This window comes from Triticum aestivum, chromosome 2B (genome assembly GCF_018294505.1).
Source record: "Triticum aestivum cultivar Chinese Spring chromosome 2B, IWGSC CS RefSeq v2.1, whole genome shotgun sequence".
Taxonomy (NCBI): Eukaryota; Viridiplantae; Streptophyta; class Magnoliopsida; order Poales; family Poaceae; genus Triticum; species Triticum aestivum.
Window position 1 is genome coordinate 395,196,286 of NC_057798.1, and position 12,319 is coordinate 395,208,604.

Below are 12,319 nucleotides of genomic sequence, written 5' to 3' on the forward strand. Positions count from 1 at the left end.
GACTCGTGTTTATAGATATGGAGTACTAAGCACTCGTGCCTCTTTTTTTTGAGGGAAAAATTAGTCGTATGTCTAGTACCACTAGTTGGGTGCGTGCGACCTATAGCTGTCATCACTTTAGGTCTACTTTTCGAACCGCGGCTACGCTTCACAGTACATATTTTTCACGCATTTATCCTCCTATATGTACTCCTAGGCTATTTCCACGTGCTCCCATTCACCGACATGTGGGACATAGAGCATCTGGGTCGTAGTGCATGCACGACTCGGAGCATATGCCGGGGTACTTTACATTTCAGACCTCACAAATTACATGCAAACCCCCCACAGAAGAATAAATAAATCAATGAATTACTACATGAAACCGGATTATTTTCATGGAAACCGGAGCACGTTCATTAAATTTTGGACATAACACATTTTTAAAAAATGACTGGACCTAAACCAGTCTAAGGGCCTCTTTGATTTTTCCCGAAAAAGGGCCTCTTTGATTCGCAGGATACTGAAAACACAGGAATGGGGAAAGTATGATGGCGATGAACCGAGACGAGGAGAACTCTAACTCAGTTAGAGGTTAGAGTTAGATTCTAACCCTGAACTAACTCTAAACCAAAGACGTGTATGGATGGCAGGGTTAGATTGACAATAAATGCTCTATCTCAATCATTTGACTACTTTGGACCCTATTTTTAGTCAGACTAAAATAAGTCCCTTGGATCCCAGCACCCTCTTGGTGTGGCCGGATCTTCTGTGGCCTCCTCCTGCTCACAATTGACATAAACGAACCATCTATACAATCAAGCATGCAAAACATGATAATTTTTACTTTGTCCATACAAATGAGATATCCCACTTAAACATACAAGTCGTCAATCAAGCTTCACAAAATAAAAAAACACTTCATGAAACAAAGAATGAGCTAACTCATCACGGAAGTTGTTCACGATAGGGAGGGAGCCCGGAGCCCCTCACGCACCGAGGGAGGAGCTCGCCATCGTTGCTCTGGAGGAAGGCTCTGTAGAGCCCAAGCCCCGGGAACCCCTCCGACGCTGGCCCTTGCGAGTTGAGGTCGACACCGGCATGGGTAGCAGGGCCGCTTGCTGCCGACTGGGAACTTAATCTTTGGGCCTCTATAAATAATGCAAGCCTGTAACTAAAATACCTAGAAAGGTGAACTGAATCTTTGGGCCTCTAGAAATAATGCAAGCCTGAAACTAAAATACCTAGAAAGGTGAACTGAATCTTTGGGCCTCTAGAAATAATGCAAGCCTGAAACTTAAATACCTAGAAAGGTGAACTGAATCTTTGGGCCTCTAGAAATAATGCAAGCCTGAAACTGAAATACCTAGAAAGGTGAACTGAATCTTTGGGCCTCTAGAAATAATGCAAGCCTGAAAATGAAATGCCTAGAAAGGTGAACTGAATCTTTGGTCCTGTAGAAATAATGCAAGCCTGAAACTCAAATACCTAGAAAGGTGAACTGAATCTTTGGGCCTCTAGAAACAATGCAAGCCTGAAAGTGAAATACCAAGAAAGGTGAACTGACTCTTTGGGCCTCTACAAATAATGCAAGCCTGAAATTGAAATACCTAGAAAGGTGACCTGAATCTTTGGGCCTCTAGAAAGATTTATTACCTCCTCAAGTAGCATCAAACAATTCCATGCGTGCACCACAAATCTATAGCAAGTTTGATCAGGATCTACTTTTCCAAATCAGAATTAGCGCTAGAGCAAGCAAGATCAATGATATGGCCGTGAGACAGAGAAGGAACGAACAAACTCACCCCTCTCGCGACCTCCCTGGTAGATGCGTCGCCGCCGCGCACGACAGAGGGAGAAAAATGACAGGTGAAGGGGGAGCGGGGCGACCTTCGAAGGTCGGAGGGAGAGGGCGGCCGAAGTAGGGCGGCGGAGGCCGGAAGGAGAGGGCGGCTGGAGGAGAGAGAGGGCGAGCGGTGCTTGGGCGGGCGGCCCTATGGGGAACAAAGAGGAGTCGTGCGAGAGGGGGGGAGCGATCTGGTGCGGGCAGGTGAGATTTTTTTAGGGGAGCGATCTGGTGCGGGCAGGTGAGATTTTTTTAGTTCTCTTTTAGTGGGCCAGGATAACTAACCCAATTAGAACCTCTCCACCGGGCTAGTTTTTTTAGCTGGGTTAGAGCAAACTAGCTCAAACTAACCCCTCTTGTTTCAATAATTTGAGGCTATTTCAACCCAAACTAGCTCTAACTCAGGGATCCAAACAAAGAGGAGTGTTACTGTACATGCTATAGTGTGGACCGTAGCACATTGTTTGTTTATGGCCATATCACCACATTATTGTTTTCTACTGCTGGTTCACTGGGCTACCGTGGTTCGCACGGCTGGTTCACTGGGCTGCCGTGGTTCGCACTCCTCCGACCTGAGTAGTACTCCCTCCGTTCCTAAATATAAGTCTTCGTAGAGATTTCACTATGGACCACATACGGATATATATAGATGCATTTTATGTGTAGATTCACTCATTTTTCTCCGTATGTGGTCCATAGTGAAATCTCTCCAAAGACTTATATTTAGGAACGGAGGGAGTAGTATAGTACTAGTATATACTGCATCATTCTTTGCTCCTTCTTACTACTCCGACATGTGGGAGAGCCAGCATCCGGGTCGACGTGTCATGCACCAGATTAGAGCGCGGAACGGAAGGGGGGCATCACCCCGGTCGGAGTGCCAGTAATTCATGACTATAGTGAGTGGTCATATCACAAGTCTTTCCAGCAGTAACGCGCCATCAAATCGCACAGCCCCACTCGCTCACCCTCCTCGCCTCTCTGTCAAACCGCCTACCCGAAAACTGTCGCGCATACTGCCCGGGAAAAGCCCCGTTCTCAACTTTTAACTACGCGAAAATAGTTCGAGCTTGTTCGTTCTATATAAATACAGTACTTACTATATGTTTATTCACCCGTGGGGTTGTTCAATGAATGGAGGGGCAGGGAGCACAAGTGAACAATACTACCTCTGTCCGGGTTTATTGGTCCCCATTGTATTTCGTGCCAAATTTTGACCATAGATTAAACTAAGAAAATGTTCACACATGTCACCAAACATTATATTTTTCAAAACTATGTTCAAATACGAATCCAATGAGATAATATTTCTTGACATGCATTAACAATTTGTTAGTTAAATCTTTAGTCAAAATTTGGCACAAACTATAAAAGGGACCTATAAACCAGGACGGAGGTAGTACTGTAGTAGTAGTAAGTAGGAGTCGTAGAGTAGTCACCTTAAATAGAGAGTTTCTTTTCTTTAATGCCATGTACACAAATTGAAACGCTTGTTGTGGAGAGAAAAAAATATAATCACTCCACTATATATGGACGCAGGGGCCTGAGCGCTCGCTTTACTAGGGTTCCTCTCTTCATTCTCTCATCCTCTCCAGATATAAACAAGACAGTGGTAGCGACATTTTCTCTCTGCTCACCGCTGGTCACAGATCCGGCCGGATCCCTTCGGCCGGTGTGTGTAGAGGACTAAAAGGTGCATCGTTCACGTGGTCATCGCCGCCGAGGGAGGAAACCCACAGCTGCCGGAGGGGCCTGATCCTCTGCCCATGCCGTTCTCTCCGACACAACGCTGGCTCGGGAGGTCCTCCGACCCTTCTTCCTCCCTGCCGTATTGTCCGCAGATCCGACCTGCCGTTGTCGACATCCCGGCGACCCTCAGGTATAAGTTCTTCGAAAGCGGCCTTGCTCTACTGCCCCAGCTCCCCACGTGTCTGCATGTGCATCTTTTTCTACTCCCATCAGCTCTTCCAAAGCCAACTAAATTTTTAGTATTATTAGAGGTAAAGCTACTTCATGCATTCGAATCTAGGGCTTTGTTCAAACAATAAAGAAAGGGGGGAAAGTTGTAGCATGAATCTAGGACTTGATTCAAAGAGGAAATAATATGGTGAAAGTAGTAGAGACTGGATACCCAACCGGTCTCTTGGTTGAAAAGGGAAATAATGGGAAAACGCAGTACAAACTGGATAAGGAACAAAGCTATTATTGGTTGAAAAAAGGATAGAAAGTGGTGGCTGGTGGACAAGTCAACAGAGTATGTCCAGGATTAGATTTGCTGCCATCACATAGTAAAAGGTCTCCAGGATTAGATTTGCTGCCCTCACATAGTAAAAGGTCTCAGGATTAGATTTGCTGCCCTCACATAGTAAAAGGTCTCAGGATTAGATTTGCTGCCCTCACATAGTAAAAGGTCTCACGATTAGATTTGCTGCCCTCACAATGTAAAAGGCCTCCAGGATTAGATTTGCTGCCCTCACATAGTAAAAGGTCTCCAGGATTAGGTTTGCTGCCCTCACATAGCGTCAACAAGCTCGGCATCACCACTTTATGCCTCCTTGTAGGTAGATTGTGCTGCTGCGTCCACTGTCGCATGTCCTTATACCAACCTTTTGTTGTTTTTTTTGCGGGTAAACCAACCTTTTGCTGTAAGGGCGCATGTAAAATGAAGCGATCACACTGTTACCTAAGGGACATGTCTAACCAGTGTTATTGTTAATCTAATCCCTCCAGTGATAAGATGCAATTAAACTGTGTTACAAATGGCGCTCCTGCTGTTTTCCCCAGTATGATAAGTAAGTTGCTCCTTTACGCTGCTGAGTGTCCTGGTTGTTGGGGAACGTAGTAATTTCAAAAAAATTCCTACGCACACGCAAGATCATGGTGATGCATAGCAACGAGAGGGGAGAGTGTTGTCCACGTACCCTTATAGACCATAAGCGGAAGCATTATGACAACGCGGTTGATGTAGTTGTGCGTCTTCACGATCCGACCGATCCAAGCACCGAACGTACGGCACCTCCGAGTTCAGCACACGTTCATCTCGATGACGATCCCCGGACTTCGATCCAGCAGGGTGTCGGGGATGAGTTCCGTCAGCACGACGGCATGGTGACGATGATGATGTTCTACCGACGCAGGGCTTCACCTACGCACTGCAACGATATGACCGAGGTGGAATATGGTGGAGGGGGGCACCGCACACGGCTAAGGAACGATCACGATGATCAACTTGTGTGTCTAGAGGTGCCCCCCTGCCCCCGTATATAAAGGAGGGAGGGGGGAGGTGCGGCCGGCCCCCTAGGGGTGCGCCTGGAGGAATCCTACTCCCACCGGGACTAGGACTCCCCCTCTTGCCTTGGTGGAGAAGGAAAGGGGGGAGGGGAAAGAGGAAAGGGGGCGCCGCCCCCCTTCCTTGTCCTATTCGGACTAGGGGGGGAGGGGGCGCGCGGTTTGCCCTGGCCGGCCCTCCTCTTCTCCCTCATGGCCCATGTAGGCCCATTAACCCCCGGGGGGGTTCCGGTAACCCCCCGGTACTCCGGTAAAATCCCGATTTCACCCGGAACGTTTCCAATATCCAAATATAGGCTTCCAATATATCAATCTTTATGTCTCGACCATTTCGAGACTCCTCGTCATGTCCGTGATCACATCCCGGACTCCGAACAACCTTCGGTACATCAAAACTTATAAACTCATAATAAAACTGTCATCGTAACGTTAAGCGTGCGGACCCTACGGGTTTCGAGAACTATGTAGACATGACCTAGAACTGTTCCGGTCAATAACCAATAGCGGAACCTGGATGCTCATATTGGCTCCTACATATTCTACGAAGATCTTTATCGGTCAAACCGCATAACAACATGCGTTGTTCCCTTTGTCATCGGTATGTTACTTGCCCGAGATTCGATCGTCGGTATCCAATACCTAGTTCAATCTCGTTACCGGCAAGTCTCTTTACTCGTTTATGTAATGCATCATTCCGTAACTAACTCATTAGCTACATTGCTTGCAAGGCTTATAGTGATGTGCATTACCGAGAGGGCCCAGAGATACCTCTCCGACAATCGGAGTGACAAAACCTAATCTCGAAATACGCCAACTCAACATGTACCTTCGGAGACACCTGTAGAGCTCCTTTATAATCACCCAGTTACGTTGTGACGTTTGGTAGCACACAAAGTGTTCCTCCGGTAAACGGGAGTTGCATAATCTCATAGTTGTAGGAACTTTGTATAAGTCATGAAGAAAGCAATAGCAACATACTAAACGATCAAGTGCTAGGCTAACGGAATGGGTCAAGTCAATCACATCATTCTCCTAATGATGTGATCCCATTAATCAAATGACAACACATGTCTATGGTTAGGAAACATAACCATCATTGATTAATGAGCTAGTCAAGTAGAGGCATACTAGTGACATTAAGTTTGTCTATGTACTCACACATGTATTATGTTTCCGGTTAATACAATTCTAGCATGAATAATAAACATTTATCATGATATGAGGAAATAAATAATAACTTTATTATTGCCTCTAGGGCATATTTCCTTCAGTCTCCCACTTGCACTAGAGTCAATAATCTAGATTACACAGTAATGATTCTAACACCCATGGAGTCTTGGTGCTGATCATGTTTTGCTCGTGGAAGAGGCTTAGTCAACGGGTCTGCAATATTCAGATCTGTATGTATCTTGCAAATCTCTATGTCTCCCACCTGGACTTGGTCCCGGATGGAATTGAAGCGTCTCTTGATGTGCTTGGTCCTCTTGTGAAATCTGGATTCCTTTGCCAAGGCAATTGCACCAGTATTGTCACAGAAGATCTTCATTGGTCCCGACGCACTAGGTATGACACCTAGATCGGAAATGAACTCCTTCATCCAGACTCCTTCATTTGCTGCTTCCAAAGCAGCTATGTACTCCGCTTCGCATGTAGATCCCGCCACGACGCTTTGTTTAGAACTGCACCAACTTACAGCTCCACTGTTTAATGAAAACACGTATCCGGTTTGCGATTTAGAATCGTCCGGATCAGTGTCAAAGCTTGCATCGACGTAACCATTTACAACTAGCTCTTTGTCACCTCCATAAACGAGAAACATATCCTTAGTCCTTTTTAGGTATTTCAGGATGTTTTTGACCGCTGTCCAGTGATCCACTCCTGGATTACTTTGGTACCTACCTGCCAAGCTTATTGCTAAGCACATGTCAGGTCTGGTACACAGCATTGCATACATGATAGAGCCTATGGCTGAAGCATAGGGAACATCTTTCATTTTCTCTCTATCTTCTGCGGTGGTCGGGCATTGAGTCTGACTCAACTTCACACCTTGTAATACAGGCAAGAACCCTTTCTTTGCCTGATCCATTTTGAACTTTTTCAAAACTTTATCAAGGTATGTGCTTTGTGAAAGTCCAATTAAGCGTCTTGATCTATCTCTATAGATCTTGATTCCCAATATGTAAGCAGCTTCACCGAGGTCTTTCATTGAAAAACTTTTATTCAAGTATCCCTTTATGCTATCCAGAAATTCTATATCATTTCCAATTAATAATATGTCATCTACATATAATATCAGAAATGCTACAGAGCTCCCACTCACTTTCTTGTAAATACAGGCTTCTCCAAAAGTCTGTATAAAACCATATGCTTTGATCACACTATCAAAGCGTTTATTCCAACTCCGAGATGCTTGCACCAGTCCATAAATGGATCGCTGGAGCTTGCACACTTTGTTAGCTCCTTTTGGATCGACAAAACCTTCCGGTTGCATCATATACAACTCTTCTTCCAGAAATCCATTCAGGAATGCAGTTTTGACATCCATTTGCCAAATTTCATAATCATAAAATGCGGCAATTGCTAACATGATTCGGACAGACTTAAGCATCGCTACGGGTGAGAAAGTCTCATCGTTGTCAACCCCTTGAACTTGTCGAAAACCTTTTGCAACAAGTCGAGCTTTGTAGATAGTTACATTACCATCAGCGTCAGTCTTCTTCTTGAAGATCCATTTATTCTCAATGGCTTGCCGATCATCGAGCAAGTCAACCAAAGTCCATACTTAGTTCTCATACATGGATCCTATCTCAGATTTCATGGCTTCAAGCCATTTTGTGGAATCTGGGCTCATCATCGCTTCCTCATAGTTCGTAGGTTCGCCATGGTCAAGTAACATGACTTCCAGAATAGGATTACCGTACCACTCTGGTGCGGATCTTACTCTGGTAGACCTACGAGGTTCAGTAGAAACTTGATCTGAAGTTTCATGATCAATATCATTAGCTTCCTCACTAATTGGTGCAGTTGTCACAAGAACCGGTTCTTGTGATGAACTACTTTCCAATAAGGGAGCTGGTACAGTTACCTCATCAAGTTCTACTTTCCTCCCACTCACTTCTTTTGAGAGAAACTCCTTCTCTAGAAAGGATCCGAATTTAGCAACGAAAGTCTTGCCCTCAGATCTGTGATAGAAGGTGTACCCAATAGTCTCTTTTGGGTATCCTATGAAGACACATTTCTCCGATTTGGGTTAGAGCTTATCTGGTTGAAGTTTCTTCACATAAGCATCAAATCCCCAAACTTTAAGAAACGACAACTTTGGTTTCTTGCCAAACCATAGTTCATAAGGTGTTGTCTCAACGGATTTTGATGGTGCCCTATTTAACGTGAATGCGGCCGTCTCTAAAGCATAACCCCAAAACGATAGCGGTAAATCAGTAAGAGACATCATAGATCGCACCATATCCAGTAAAGTACGATTACGACGTTCGGACACACCATTTTGTTGTGGTGTTCCGGGTGGCATGAGTTGCAAAACTATTCCACATTGTTTCAAATGTAAACCAAACTCGTAACTCAAATATTCTCCTTCACGATCAGATCGTAGAAATTTTATTTTCTTGTTATGATGATTTTCCACTTCACTCTGAAATTCTTTGAACTTTTCAAATGTTTCAGACTTGTGTTTCATCAAGTAGATATACCCATATCTGCTCAAATCATCTGTGAAGGTGAGAAAATAACGATACTCGCCGCGAGCCTCAATATTCATTGGACCACATACATCAGTATGTATGATTTCCAACAAATCAGTTGCTCGCTCCATGGTTCCGGAGGACGGCATTTTAGTCATCCTGCCCATGAGGCATGGTTCACAAGTACCAAGTGATTCATAATCAAGTGATTCATAATCAAGTGATTCCAAAAGTCCATCAGTATGGAGTTTCTTCATGCGCTTTACACCGATATGACCTAAACGGCAGTGCCACAAATAAGTTGCACTATCATTATCAACTCTGCATCTTTTGGTTTCAACATTATGAATATGTGTATCACTACTATTGAGATTTAATAAAAATAGACCACTCTTCAAGGGTGCATGACCATAAAAGATATTACTCATATAAATAGAACAACCATTATTCTCTGATTTAAATGAATAACCGTCTCGCATCAAACAAGATCCAGATATAATGTTCATGCTCAACACTGGCACCAAATAACAATTATTTAGGTCTAAAACTAATCCCGATGGTAGATGTAGAGGTAGCGTGCCGACCGCGATCACATCGACTTTGGAACCATTTCCCACGCGCATCGTTACCTTGTCCTTAGCCAATCTTTGCTTAATCCGTAGTCCCTGTTTCGAGTTGCAAATATTAGCAACAGAACCAGTATCAAATACATAGGTGCTACTGCAAGCATTAGTAAGGTACACATCAATAACATGTATATCACATATACCTTTGTTTACTTTGCCATCCTTCTTATCCGCCAAATACTTGGGGCAGTTCCGCTTCCAGTGTACAGTCTTCTCGCAGTAGAAGCACTCAGTCTCAGGCTTAGGTCCAGACTTGGGTTTCTTCTCTTGAGCAGCAACTTGTTTGCTGTTCTTCTTGAAGTTCCCCTTCTTCTTCCCTTTGCCCTTTTTCTTGAAACTGGTGGTCTTATTGACCATCAACACTTGATGCTCCTTCTTGATTTCTACCTCCCCAGCCTTTAGCATTGCGAAGAGCTCGGGAATAGTCTTGTTCATCCCTTGCATATTATAGTTCATCATGAAGCTCTTGTAGCTTGGTGGCAGTGATTGAAGAATTCTATCAATGACACTATCATCAGGAAGATTAACTCCCAGTTGAATCAAGTGATTATTATACCCAGACATTTTGAGTATGTGTTCACTGAAAGAACTATTCTCCTCCATCTTACAGCTATAGAACTTATTGGAGACTTCATATCTCTCAATCCGGGCATTTGCTTGAAATATTAACTTCAACTCCTAGAACATCTCATATGCTCCATGACATTCAAAATGTCGTTGAAGACCCGGTTCCAAGCCGTAAAGCATGGCACACTGAACTATCGAGTAGTCATCAGCTTTGCTCTGCCAGATGTTCTTAACATCGTCAGTTGCATCAGCAGCAGGCCTGGCACCCAGCGGTGCTTCCAGGACATAATTCTTCTGTGCAGCAATGAGGATAATCCTCGGGTTACGGACCCAGTCCGTGTAATTGCTACCATCATCTTTCAACTTAGCTTTCTCAAGCAACATGTTAAAATTCAATGGAACAACAGCACGAGCCATCTATCTACATCAAACATAGAAAAGCAAAATACTATCAGGTACTAAGTTCATGATAAATTTAAGTTCAATTAATCATATTACTTAAGAACTCCCACTTAGACAGACATCTCTCTAGTCATCTAAGTGATCACGTGATCCAAATCAACTAAACCATGTCCGATCATCACGTGAGATGGAGTAGTTTCAATGGTGAACATCACTATGTTGATCATATCTACTATATGATTCACGTTCGACCTTTCGGTCTCCGTGTTCCGAGGCCATATCTGTATATGCTAGGCTTGTCAAGTTTAACCTGAGTATTCCACGTGCGCAACTGTTTTGCACCCGTTGTATTTGAACGTAGAGCCTATCACACCTGATCATCACGTGGTGTCTCAGCACGAAGAACTTTCGCAACGGTGCATACTCAGGGAGAACACTTCTTGATAATTTAGTGAGAGATCATCTTAAAATGCTACCGTCAATCAAAGCAAGATAAGATGCATAAAGGATAAACATCACATGCAATCAACATAAGTGATATGATATGGCCATCATCATCTTGTGCTTGTGATCTCCATCTTCAAAGCACCGTCATGATCACCATTGTCACCGGCGCGACACCTTGATCTCCATCATAGCATCGTTGTCATTACGCCATCTATTGCTTCTACGACTATCGCTACCGCTTAGTGATAAAGTAAAGCAATTACAGGGCGTTTGCATTTCATACAATAAAGCGACAACCATATGGCTCCTGCCAGTTGCCGATAACTTCGGTTACAAAACATGATCATCTCATACAATAAAATATAGCATCAGTCTTGACCATATCACATCACAACATGCCCTGCAAAAACAAGTTAGACGTCCTCTACTTTGTTGTTTCAAATTTTACGTGGCTGCTACGGGCTGAGCAAGAACCGTTCTTACCTATGCATCAAAACCACAACGATAGTTTGTCAAGTTGGTGCTGTCTTAACTTCACAAGGATCGGGCGTAGCCACACTCGGTTCAACTAAAGTGAGAGAGACAGACACCCGCCGGTCACCTTTAAGCAACGAGTGCTCGTAGCGGTGAAACCAGTCTCGCGTAAGCGTACGCGTAATGTCAGTCCGGGCCGCTTCATCTCACAATGTCGCTGAACCAAAGTATGACATGCTAGTAAGCAGTATGACTTATATCCCCCACAACTCACTTGTGTTCTACTCGTGCATATAACATCTACGCATAAAACCAGGCTCAGATGCCACTGTTGGGGAATGTAGTAATTTAAAAAAATTCCTACGCACACGCAAGATCATGGTGATGCATAGCAACGAGAGGGGAGAGTGTTTTCCACGTACCCTCGTAGACCGTAATGACAACACGGTTGATGTTGTTGTGCGTCTTCATGATCCGACCGATCCAAGCACCGAACGTATGACACCTCCAAGTTCAGCACACGTTCAGCTCGATGACGATCCCCGGACTCCGATCCAGCAGGGTGTCAGGGATGAGTTCCGTCAGCACGACGGCGTGGTGACGATGATGATGTTCTACCGATGCAGGGCTTCCCTAAGCACCGCAACAATATGACCGAGGTGGAATATGGTGGAGGGGGGAACCGCACACGGCTAAGGAACGATCACGATGATCAACTTGTGTGTCTAGAGGTGCCCCCCTGACCCCAAAGTTAGTTTTGTTAGGGTTTGGTCCCTAGTATCCATTATGTTCTGAGATTGATGTTGCTATGACTTTGCTATGCTTAATGCTTGTCACTAGGGCCCGAGTGCCATGATTTCAGATCTGAACCTATTATGTTTTCATGAATATATGTGTGTTCTTGATCCTATCTTGCAAGTCTGTAGTCACCTACTATGTGTTATGATCCGGCAACCCCGAAGTGACAATAATCGGGACCACTCTCGGTGATGACC